Here is a 12,631-nt window from a genome sequence, read left to right as displayed (position 1 = left end):
TTGCCTTCATTGAATATCATATTATTGATTTCAGACCTATTCTCTAGTTTATCAAGGTCCTTTTGAGTTCCAATTCTATCCTCCAAAGGGCTTGCAAGTCCCCCCCAGTGCAATATCATCTGTCAATTTTATTATTCTCCACTCCTGCATTCTGCTACAAAGACCTTTTACATCTGCACTTGAAAGGGAATCCTCTGAACTGTCATTCATGTTAAAATTCAACACTCTCCGAGAAGGAATGAACAAACACTCAAACTATCTTACCCATTACCAAGATAGCTTCCCCAATTATCACCTCTAATACCATTAGCTCACAAACATCCCACTCTCCCCACCTCTAATATCATCAATTCACAGACACTTACCTTCCTTCCTTCCCCCTCCCCTGCATCCCCCTCCTGTTCTGAAATGTGATTTGTCCTTTTCATATGTGTTCATTTTTTTAATTGTATCCTTTGGTATATATGGTTGTGACTATTTTCTTCCACTATTTGATCTGAGGAAGTGGGTCTGGCCCACGAAAGCTCATCATCTAATAAACCATCTTGTTAGTCTTTAAAGTGCTACTTTGTCCTGCATTTTGCTTCAGCTACCCCAGACTAACACGGCTACATTTCTATCACTATTCCATTTTCCAGGTCATTAATTAAAATGGTGACCAGTACTGGACCTAAGACAGATCCCTATAGACTCCACTAGATATACCCTCTTTGTTTACTGTGATAGAAATGTAGCCATGTTAGTCTGGTGTAGCTGAAACAAAAATAAAACAATAAAACAAAAATAGCTTCCCCAATTATCACCTCTAATATCATTAGCTCACAGACGTTTACCTTCCCCACCCCATACCCTTTCTGTTCTGTAATTTGATTTGTCCTTTTCATATGTGTTCATTTTTTTAGTTGTATCCTTTGGTATATATGGTTGTGACAGTTTTCTTCCACTATTTGATCTGAGGAAGTGGGTCAGGCCCACGAAAGCTCATCACTTAATAAACGATCTTGTTAGTCTTTAAAGTGCTACATAGTCCTGTTTTTTGTTTACTGTGAGCTATTGATAACTGCTCTTTAAGTTCAATTTTTCAGCTAATTGTGTACCTACATTTCTCTGGTTTGGCTTACGATACTATCATTTGGGACTGTTTCAAGAACATTACTGAAATCAAGGTAAGTTATGCCTAGTTATGTCTGTCTCCTCCTCTCCAGCCACTACGTCAGTTACCAGTCAGGGATGGAAATCAGGCTATTTTGGCATTATTTGTTCTTGACAAATCCAGATAGAAGATAGTTGGGTGATGAGAAATAGCCTAAGTGCTTAATATGTATCCTTCCTGAAGTCAAACATGGTTCTTTCACATGCACACATTCCAATGGAGAGTTTGGATGAACTGTTGAGACTGGGCGGAACATTTGCTTCAGACACAGTCCTAGTCAGTTAAGTAAGGGTATGTCTATACTTGCACCCTAGTTCGAACTAGGGATGCAAATGTAGGGATTCGAAATAGTCAATGAAGCGGGGATTTAAATATCCTGCGTTTCATTAGCATGATCTTGCCGGCGCGTTACTCCACTCAACAGCTGTTTCAAAAGTGAAAGTGTGCGCCAGGATGCATTAGTTCGAACCAAATCCCTTGATTCGAACTAACGTTTCTCCTCAAAAAATGAGTAATGTTAATTCAAACCAAGGAGTTTGATTCGAAATAACACGTCCCGGCTCGCACTTTCACTTTCGAAACAGCTGTTGATCGGAGTAATGCGCCGGCAAGATCATGCTAATGAAATGCAGGATATTTAAATTCCCGCTTCATTGACTATTTCGAATCCCTACATTTGCATCCCTAGTTTGAACTAGGGTGACATGGCAAGCAATCCAAGTGCTGCCAAAGTGCAAAAATCACATGGGTAGTTGTCAGAATTGGGTATGATAGACCCCAGATGGGGTACACCTCATGTTTAAGGTTTGATTACCCAGTCCACTTGTTATTACTGTACATTCTTGATCTTCTACACATAACACACAGGAATATTTAGGAAAAAAATAGCAGAATTTTACAGAGAGGAAATATGGCCCAGATATTAAGACATCTAAATACTTCCTGTGGCTCTGTTCCCCATCTGTAAAATGGGAATAATAACACTTCTCTTTCTCATGGGGGAGACGGGGTTGTGACAGTAAATACATTACAGACTGGGAGGTGCTCAAATATATGGTCTGTATTACCAAAGTAAGTGTCTAAAACAACCTCTATCTTCCTTGAGTTATTTGTTTAACAAATTTAGCTGAGCCATATATTGTTAATAGAACAGCAGGTAATAGATGTGACATTCAGTACAGGACTTCAGGCTTCTAGAGAAAAAAGTTTTATTAGAAGAACTCTTCCTTGAACTTACTGAAGCGTTAGTACCATGTCTTTTTACAATGCTCCTTTATTCTTTGGCTTTGGTCTGCTCGGGTTTATCCTAGGAAAGGCTCCTTTGTACTGCACTGCAGTACCGTGTGAAATATAGCAAAAATAAAAACTTAATACCCTTCTTTCTGCTGGTGTTGTAGTCCCTACCAGATCTGATGTGAAGCCAAAAGCAAGTTTTAAGATCCCAGGTGCGTATTGTATGGCTGCTTTAATGGCACAGTGTTGCTTTATGACATCTTAGCTCTACAAGGTAAAAGCAGGGAGAGGATTAAAATAGCTTTGAGAGAGATAGTGACTTTCACCTTAAAAAAATAAGTCAAGCATTGTGAAAGTGCGGGAGGTTATGGCTCTTTATTTGAGCAGTTTTGCAAGTTGAATGAAAAGTCGTTAGAAGACAACGCCAATGGAATATAGATTACTCTGAGAGAGCTACACAGTGGTCTCCTGTTTCATCAGTCCCCCATTGTTTCTGAGATATCCGTCAACGAGGCCAAAACAAAAAGTGTGAATGTATTAGTGCAAGTTTTTTTAAAAAAAAAAATCCTGAGACATAATCACACTTAGGGTGCAGCTACACAACAGGGCTTAACTCGAAATAAGCTACGCAAATTGAGCTACATCCATTGTGTATCTTATTTTGAAATAGGGAGTGTCTACACAGCACTTATTTCGAAATAGAGCACTCTTCCTCCAACTTCTTATTCCTCGTACAATGAGGGTTACAACAGTCGGAGTAAGAAGTCTTCCAGCTTGATACTATTTTGAAATAACTACCTGCTGTGTAAATGCAGACTGTTATTTTAGAATAGCGCTAGTTATTTCAAAATAGAGTTGCAGTGTAGCCATCCCCTTACAAAGACATTTAGCTCCTAAGTTAAAATTTCTCCTTTGGTTATTTCTAGCTCCCCAAAAGTACAGTTTGTTGTCTTAAATGTAAATATGTAAAGCTAATAGCAGCTTGGCACTATATTACAAGGCTCTGTCTGCAAAATGTTGCAAGTTGGTAGGTTCCCCTTTCTCTCAGCATCTCAATACTTTCCCTTCCAGCTGTGGTTGAAATTAGGAGTAATACTTTGCCACTCATGAACAAGGATTTTGAAGTTGCTGTTGGAGTTTCACAATATACCTGCAAGGTGGAGGGGAGGAGGGTCTAATCTATTTTCAAGGTGGTAGAATGGAGGCAAAAAATTCAGTGACTCCCATACAATCACAATGCATGGTTCTGGCTTTTAGGCCTGACCACCAGACCACACGTGCAAAGGGGCTGGAAATGGAAAGATTAAAAAGTCACCTGAACTTCGATGAGTCTTAATACAGATTCGAATTGGGCAAGAGCTTAGCTCAATTCTGAACTTGTTCTTTGATTTTTCGGGCACTAGGGGCTAGTGGAAGAGAGTCCTTAGAGAACAAAGATGCAGGAATTTAGGAAGCTCTGCAGGATCTCCGTTGTAGTCAGCAGGTACCTATTCAGCCACTTCAAAGCACCCAAAGTGGAGCACCATCCGCAGTAAGAGAGTCTTTTCCTATTACCAGCTGCCAGTTGCTATTAGGGAGGGAGCATGAACGTCACGCCTTTCATTAGGAGGTGTAAAAGGTGCTTCCAGAGACTTTGTACCCATGTCTATCTTGTGTAAATAGAATGCTCCTCTGCTTGGCCACAGCTGCTGGGCGTACGCACCTTAGGCCGTGTCCACAGTACCACGTATGCTGCCAAGACGTAAATTGCTCTGGGTGTGTGTGTTCACACCGAGAGACATAAGTTTCAGTAGCGTAAGTGATAGCGCGTGTACAGCGCTATGCAGGTGGGAGTGTCTCTCCTGCCAATATAGCTATCTCTGCTCCTGGGGGCTGGTTTAATTATGTTGATGAGAGAGCTCTTCCCCATCAGCATAGAGCAGCCACATGGGAGATCTTGCAGGGGCGCAGCTGCATTGGTACCACTGGGCTGCTGTCAGCTCTCTAGTGCACACACAGCCTTTGCCTTTACTTTAGGAACAATGCCCCAGAACTGGAAAGATTTAGGTTCCAGATTTCCACAGAAATAAATGGCCATTAGGATTCTAAATAGTTTCGTAGCTCTGGGCCAATCTGTCCTTCAGTATTTGCTGGGTTGTAGTTGTGTGCACACAACAAGGGAGAGAAAACAACTTTCATTTTGTGTGTGTGTGGGGGAGGGCGGGGCGGAGTTTCATTTGAAAGAGATATTACAGAAAGTCTTGGATTGGTTCATGCTGCTCTCATTAATAGCCCAGTGGATTGAGGAGTGCCAATAATAACAATTAGCATTATTTTTGGATTACTTTTGCAGTAATCAGCAGCAATATAAAATATTTTTCAGGTCTCAACGGAGACAGGAAAATGGACACGAAACCCAAAGCAAAGCTTATTTCTATACTCATATATTCACCACTATCTCAGTTACTTGCATTTTGTTTAATTTACTTCAGACTTTTTGATTATCCTAGAGCTTTAGCAGAGCATATAATCACCTGCGTACCTAGACTTCGCCTCTTTCTTTCCTATTTGAGTGCCAGCTTTAAAAACAAAAGCTCCCCTTTGGTCTGAATTATAACTCCATACTGCTCTTGTTGCCAAGACAACTCCAATAAATGCTCACTCTTAGAATTTCCCATTTTCGGCAGGAAAGGATTTCCCAACGATAGCGTTCAAGTAGAATTGATTGCAAAATGAAATATAAAGAGAATTCCCTTGCAGTTTTCCAACCGTTGTTAATTTAATTGATATAGGGTAATTATTTCCCAGTCACCCCTTCCTCCCATAGTTCTGTAGCAACCATCTCTCTCCTGATGCTCATTGCTATTTGCCTAATATACAAGGAAGACAAATATGTGAATTTTCTCTAGTGTTTATAGAGTGAAAAAATTGACAGTCTATTTTTGTATGCATGTGTTCCATTATAAGAAATGTATGCCCTCTAGGTTTCTCAGAAATCCATTATCTCCCTAATCGATTCCTTGGGAGTGACTTCTCTTCATCCAGTATAGAAATACGATAGCTGCCATTTTTGAAAAGTCTCTTAAGCCAGCCAGACAAATTAACTAGGTTTGGGATTTTTAAAAACTTTTGTGTTTACATCTTTCTTTCTTGGCACTGCACTCTGCAGGCAACTGTTATGATGCTGGTTCAAGTCCAAAGATGTTAGCACCAATGTTCCCTCTGTTTTCCAGCCACATGCAGAATAAATACTGTTACATGCACCAAAGCCTGTGTGGATGTGCACCACTAATAGAAAGACATGGTGCTGGCTGTGCGGTGCTCTGCCAATCAACTAGGTGGAACCTGAATCTCTCCTGGGTAGCTGCCCAAGTGTTGAGTTTACAGGGAACACTGGTTAGCATAGTTACTCAGCATGGTTACTCAGATCAATGCTAGCAAGCGGCACGTGGCTTGCCAATGTGTGTCTTGCAGCTTGTTGTAGTGCATGATATTAAAATACGGTGTAATTTAATTATTAACCAGTCATGTAGTTAATTATATATATATTATTCTCATAGCAGAATGACTGGAGTGTTTGTTTTAGGGCAGTGTTTCTTAAACTTTTTAAGACTGAGGAACACCAAATAATTTTTTTTCAGGAACACCAAGGATTTTTTTGTTGAACCCCCCCACACCCCAAGAAAAGGGGGGGGGGGGGAGAGGAAGAGTTATTGACCAAAAAAAAAAAAAAAAAGGTTGCCTGCCCCTTTAAGGGTGACTATTTTGAACTCTGTTGTTCTCCGCGGCACCCTCCGACTGCCTCACGGCACACCGGTGTTCCACAGAACACAGTTTAAGAACCACTGTTTTAGGGTAATGTTGATCACTAATTTGGCTCCTTAATCCTGGCGGTCTGAGTATCACTGTGTTAGCAAGTTTGAGCACCCTGGTTTAGACAGGCCAGTAGCTGCTACTTCTACTTATCCAATGCATCCTCTGATTCATTAACTTCTATTTGTTGTTAGGCTTTTTACCATGTTTAAAGGATTGTTTCAACCAAGAAGCAGAAATCCTAGCAAGTGTTCGAGGTGACTAAACACACCCCGTCAATAGTGACTAACAAATAATGGCACTGCCTTAAATCTCATCTGCACTGAGATCCCCGTGTACCATTCTGGCAAGACAAAAGAGTCTGGAAAGTGAGTATAAGCTGGAGGTGATCAGGAAAAAAATATTTGAAATTTTCCACAGCATATTAACCTTTTGGTGATTTTTTTTTTTTAAATATTTCAGCTGGAAACAGAACTATTTCTATATTGAACTGACCAAGTGATGCCTCTGTGCTCTCATTCTCCTCTATGACCCTGGCTCCTTGGTTGGATTACGTTTTCAGTGATGCATTGTTACCAGGGTTTCTTTCAGCCAAAAACATGTAGTATCTTTATTTTGTGCAAGATGGTTTCAGGAAATGGCCGTCCAACTGATAGATTTGGCACAAACAGGAGTATACAGGAGTGCTTGCACTAAAAGCTAAGCTTCACTTACCATCAAATAATTACACACATCTGCAACAGATTAGTGGAACCCCACCTCCCACGCCCCCCAAAAAATCCAGATTCATATTTATTCAGGATCTTGGGGCAATCCTAGTGGATCACGGCAAACATCCCATTGCCAGCCAGCGATCAGCAGGGGAACTTGAGAGGTATCCAAGCATTCGAGTGTCTATTAATCTCAGATTTCTTCCTCTTTTTATAGCCAACTTGTTAGTATTGCATAACTTAGCTTCTGATCAGCAGTTTTCTTAATGAACAAGTTAAGGGGTGGAAATTTCCATCCTGTCAGGTGGGCAATTTTCCATCAGTCAAGCAGGAGAATGTTCTATCAGACAACCAGCTGTATAGCGGTAGTTACCTAGCGGAAGACTTTCCATCTTGCAAAAACAGCATGCTTTGGAAAAATAAGTCAAAAAGACAGAGGGTTATGTTTACTCCTTGAGCTCGCTCACTGGCTCCTTCCCTTCTGGTCTGATCAGGACCGTTGACAGGGAATGGGAGAGGAGAGCAAGGGGGCAGCTGCTCTGGGTCCTGGCGATTTAAACAGGTCTGAGGCTCTAGGCCATTGCTACTGCAAAGGCAACAGCAGCCAGAGCCGTGGGCCCTTTAAATTGCCGCCAGAACCCGTTGCAGCATGGTAGGAAGGCTAGCCCCGTGCCTCCTGCCCAAAGGCCCTCCCCACCCTGTTCCTTTCCTTTCTCACTGCCTGCTCCCTCCCCCAAGCCAAGATCCCTCTCCACCTTGCCTAGGGACCGGTGACATCTGTCACCACATCTGGTTATTGTGCTAAGGTGTCAGAAAGGTCTCCTTTTAGCTATTTTCAGCAATAAGGACGACAATTGGTATTTCAGCTGCTGGCAATGATTTGACCATGTTACTGGGCTCTGGGCTATCAAAAATCTGCTCCCATGTTACTACAACTCCTCTCTTGGTGAAAGGAGGCTGTGCATCGTGGCAGTTGTGTGGCTGTGGTGCATCATGGGAGATGTAGTTCTGCAGGGGTCTTGGCCCATCAAAGGGAAGAGACCAACATGGCACCTGAACTTCTTTGAGGCACCAAGGCAGCACTGAAGAATCATCATGTTTCAATTTTTAGGTGTTCAGGGTGTTTTTAATGAAACATCAAAATTGCTTCCAGAAAACAGACATTCCCTCTCCCAACATGTGTTTAAATGAAACCCAATTTTCTGTCAGAAAATGGTTTTGATGGAATATTTTCAACAAAACCTAGTATAAATCTCTTTATTCAGCCGGTGCAGTGTAAATAAGAAAAAGGCCAAAAATGAACACAGGCTAAAATATATTTACAAAACCGATGTGGTGAATGGTTACAAATAATACATGCATTGCTGGTTGTAACAAGGTGATCTGCCCCTTTAAGGACAAGGGGGACCTGTGATTCAGCCAGCCATGGTCGATTATCAGGTAAGAGGAGACCGAGTGATTATAAAAGTCAGCAAGTGGCTCAGTTGAAGAGAACTGTAAGGAAATTGGGTCCCTGGGCCTTAGGCTTGGTCTTTAATGTGGAAGAGAAAGACATGAGGGGAAAGGCTTGTGGCCTGCTTGGATAAGGTAAACAGTTGTGTTTTGGTCTTAATTTGTGGGCCTTATGTTTGTTGAATGAGACTGTACCCTGAAGGATGGACCAGAACAGACTAGGGTTGCCAAGTGTCCAGTTTTGAACCGGACAGTCTGGTATTTGATAATTTGAGCTTTCTGTCCGGGAAACAAATTGAGAAAATACCAGCCATATAAATGTCTTGAATTTTCTAATTAAATAAGTTTTATTATTATCATGAGTATCAGTACGTAGTTGCATACTGCCCGGCGGGTAGACCGGCTCACACTGCGCGAGCATGTCTACCAGCCAGGCAGTACGCAACTATGCAGTGGAAGGGGGGCTGGGCTGGAGCAGGATGTAATCCCTGGGGACGGACTCACCCATGTGCTTTGCTGGGACCATGCACGGGATGGGTAGCGCCCCGGGTTCTTCGTGTGCCCAGGCCAGCCCCACTTCCCGCCGTCTGTTTCCCCCCAGATCTTCCACCCTGGGCATCCCCGCTCCCTTTGACCTCCTCCCAGCCAGCCCTGCCCCTGCCAGCCATTTCCTCACCCCCCCCAACCCCGATCTCCCCTGGCTAGCCCCGTTCCCCCCGACTTCCTCCTAACCAGCCCTGCTCCCTACCAGCCGGTTCCACCCTGATCTCCCCTGCCAACCCCATTCCCCCCACAGCCAGTTCTCCTACCCCAATCTGAGATCAAGTGTGTTCGTTATTTTTGTCAGAGCCATCTGGCAATCCTAGAACAGACTTGGGGTGTGATGTGCTTTCTGGCTGGGGAGTCGGGGGTCACCCTCAGTAGAAAGCAGGATTGGTTTGAGAGTGACTGACAGATACATAAGAAGCCTACGTTGGCCAATAATTTATCAGCAACAAATATTTCTCCCAGTGATTGCAGCGAGCCAAAGGTGGGAAAAGGTGAAAAAGGAAGCAGTTGGGAGCACACAATATGTCTTCCTGCCCAAACTGCTCACCCTTTTATGGAGACTGGTCAATACAGAACCCCCTTCCCCCCCCCCTTGCTCCAATAAACAGTAATTTTTACAAAGACACATCTGCACCAATGTAATTATCTAGTTTTCCAAATGAATTCCCATGCCAATTTTTCAGTGGGATAGAGGGATGCAGGACCACACCAAACAATGCCTAATGGAAGATTCTGCTTTCATAGGAACACAGCTTTGAGCTCAACTCTCCGTTTGTAGGAAAACCTACAGACATATCTGTGTCAAGGAACCAGCCTTTAAGAAGGTTAATAAGAGCTTGGCCACAGTGATTTATTCCATCCTGCAAAAATTGTTATCTGTGGAGTTCCATCAGCCTATTTATGTTCCCTTCCAAGAAGAAATTCTTCAAAATTAGCATATAGTATTTATAACTCATTCTCGGAGATGTTATGTCACATGCGCTATAAAGCTCTTCAATTAGATCTGATGTGAAACGTTTAAAGCACCGTTAGGCTAGAAAATAATCCCTTAACTGTGACAGAGAATCACTCATGCCCACCCGAATGGTATTTAGTAAATATGTAAGGGGAATTTTGTTTTTTTTTTCCAGTGCGGGACTATAATAAATATGACTGAGCAAAACTAGACCAGAGAGAGACCTGAGGTGCCACAAAATGTTACCCCCTCTCTGAGCTGCTCCAAAATCTTCCTGCCAAGAAGACATTGATGAGATTTCCTAGATAACCTGGCAAAGAGCAGAGCACATAGAGGTGGTAGCAACTGGAAGTGCTAATTCCCAGGTTATTTAGGAGAGTGTTTAAACTTTATAAAAAAAAAAAGTACCCCTTTAAAAAAATTATACATATCCCCCAGTACCTACAGTTTTCAGACACACCATTTTTTCCCCTACCATTGCAACACATTTGTTTAAACAACTTAATTGTAGCTGGGCGGATGATGAAATTTTTGGGTGTAAAAAGTACAAAAATAATGAAACGCTGTAAAACTTTTTAAAAAAAAATCAGTTTTCTCCAAATTTCAATTGATGTACCCACCCCCAGACTTCCGTCGAGTACCCCTAAGGGTACTCATACCACTGGTTGAGAAACACTGATCTAGGATATTTTATCAAACCACACCTGCTTTTGTGTTAGCTCAGAGAACTACACATAGGCAAAAAGAACATTTTTTTTATTTTAAGCAATTTTTTCCCAATGCCAAGGCTGAATAGCTCGTTGGAAAAAAGTAAAAGCCAGAGGCTACAGAACTGGCACTTCATGCTCATCTGTATATTTGTAGCTGATGCCTAAAACTAAAAATTAATCTGACTCCTTGTGGCTATCGTTAACATTTTGCTGTAGTGGTTAGTGTAAAAAAAAAAAAAAAAGAATTTGAAATCCAGCTTCCTTCTTCCCCTGCCCACCCTTGACTGACTTTCCCCTTCCATGTGACCATGTGGCACTGGTGAGAACGTGTTAAACTAGAGTTCTGGTGTTTGGGTTTCACTATGACATATCACAAGGTTGCTACCTTTTGAACGACACAAAACTGAACTCGACTGACCTACTTCCTGCCCCTTTTCCGAGGCCCCAATTGCCACATCCCCTCTCCCTCCCTGACTTGCTCTCTCATTCACTTTCACCAGGCTGGGTCAGGGAGTTAGGATGGAGGGTGTGAAGGCTGGCGCAGGTGCTCGATGTGTGGGTCAGGGTTTGGTGTATGAGGTGCCTCCTGGTGATGCTTACCACAGCTTCCCATGACCGCTTTCATGTCAAGGTCCAACCAATGAGAGCCCACCCCTGTGTTTGAGGTTAGCATACAGAGCCTCCTTGACTGCCCGTATTCCCAGAGGCCACAGGGACCTGCCAGCTGCTTCTGGAAGCCTTGTAGAGGCAGGGCAGGTAGGGACCCTGACTTGCCCCGGCCCCTACTGTGCTGCCTACCGGTCTTGTAATGACCTGGTCAATGATGCTGTTCAGATCCGCAAGGGTCACTTTTTGGCCACATGTTCTGGTCGAAAACTGGAGGTCTGGATACCCTAATCACTGTCAAATTTATGCCTGGATAGGTTCAGAATTGCTTGTTGCACTTCTACTCATTTGTTAACTTCGTGACCGCTGGATTAATGGGGAACATACAATAAGCTTCAGAAGTACTCTAAATGACAGTCTTTGCGGGACTTCCTGTTCCTTGTAGTCTCGGGGGCTACATGTTCAGTGCATGCAAGTGAGCCAGGCGTGCCTTTTCCTCCTCTGGGACAGGGGACGTCCCAAGATATGCCCATCCTGCTGCATTGGAAAGAGACTGCAGTGATAAATTGGGACACATCACAGTGTATGCCAGGGAAGTGTCAATGGAGGTCAGAATTCAGGGATATTAGAAGGACTCTCATAGAACCGACAGAGTCCTTGCAAAAGCCTCAGCTCTGTATGTTTAGTGATCTTCATTATAGACTCTTCATTAGGCAAATAAAAGTGAGGTCGCAGAGAGACAAGAAGTACTTTGACATGTGTGGAGGATGTAGGGTCTGGAAGATGTCCTGATGAATTGGTCTTGCCGATTAAGCCTGACCTAATTAAGTGCATTCATACTGTGTTCATGTTGTTTTAATGTTACCTACCAAGAATGACACGTTGGAGCAGATGTCAACCATTACAAAAACATCCTTTGTGTAGCCTACTCAACTGTTGGTGACCACGGGAAAGAATTCTTCCACTTGAACGAAATATAAAATGGTAAATGGCCTTGGTCCGGTCTCCCGCCAGCAATTCTGCAATAACTCATTAACAGATGTTGGCCTCGCCCACTAAAAGTCACAAATAACGGTGATAACCAGCAAAAAGCACAGGCTAGCACAACTTCTGAGGTACTCTGGCCTACTTGCAGACTATAATTCAGGAGTTCTGGATTCCTGTGCTGTGCCCACCATTCATTCGTTAGAGAAGTTGTGGGGTTGTGAATTATAACAGCAGCCGTTCTTTATCTTGAAATTCCCAGGCAACTGAATTAATCCTCAAAGCAGCTGTATTACAGGAGAGTGGAAGAAAGAAGCATTATAATTGCCTGGTAGCATCACAAGCAACTGCACGATTTACCATAAAAATAGGTCATCTCTACTGGGAAAGCCAGAGGAAACCAATAAAGAGAAAAGGGATAAAAAAGAGAGAAATATAAGCATGCAATGACACTGCCTTAAGTATGCCAATAGGGCAAGGATGGGTA

This window comes from Pelodiscus sinensis, chromosome 8, assembly GCF_052426305.1.
Source record: "Pelodiscus sinensis isolate ZL-2025 chromosome 8, ASM5242630v1, whole genome shotgun sequence".
Taxonomy (NCBI): Eukaryota; Metazoa; Chordata; order Testudines; family Trionychidae; genus Pelodiscus; species Pelodiscus sinensis.
The sequence above is the reverse complement of the archived record's forward strand: the minus strand, read 5'-3'. Positions refer to the sequence as shown.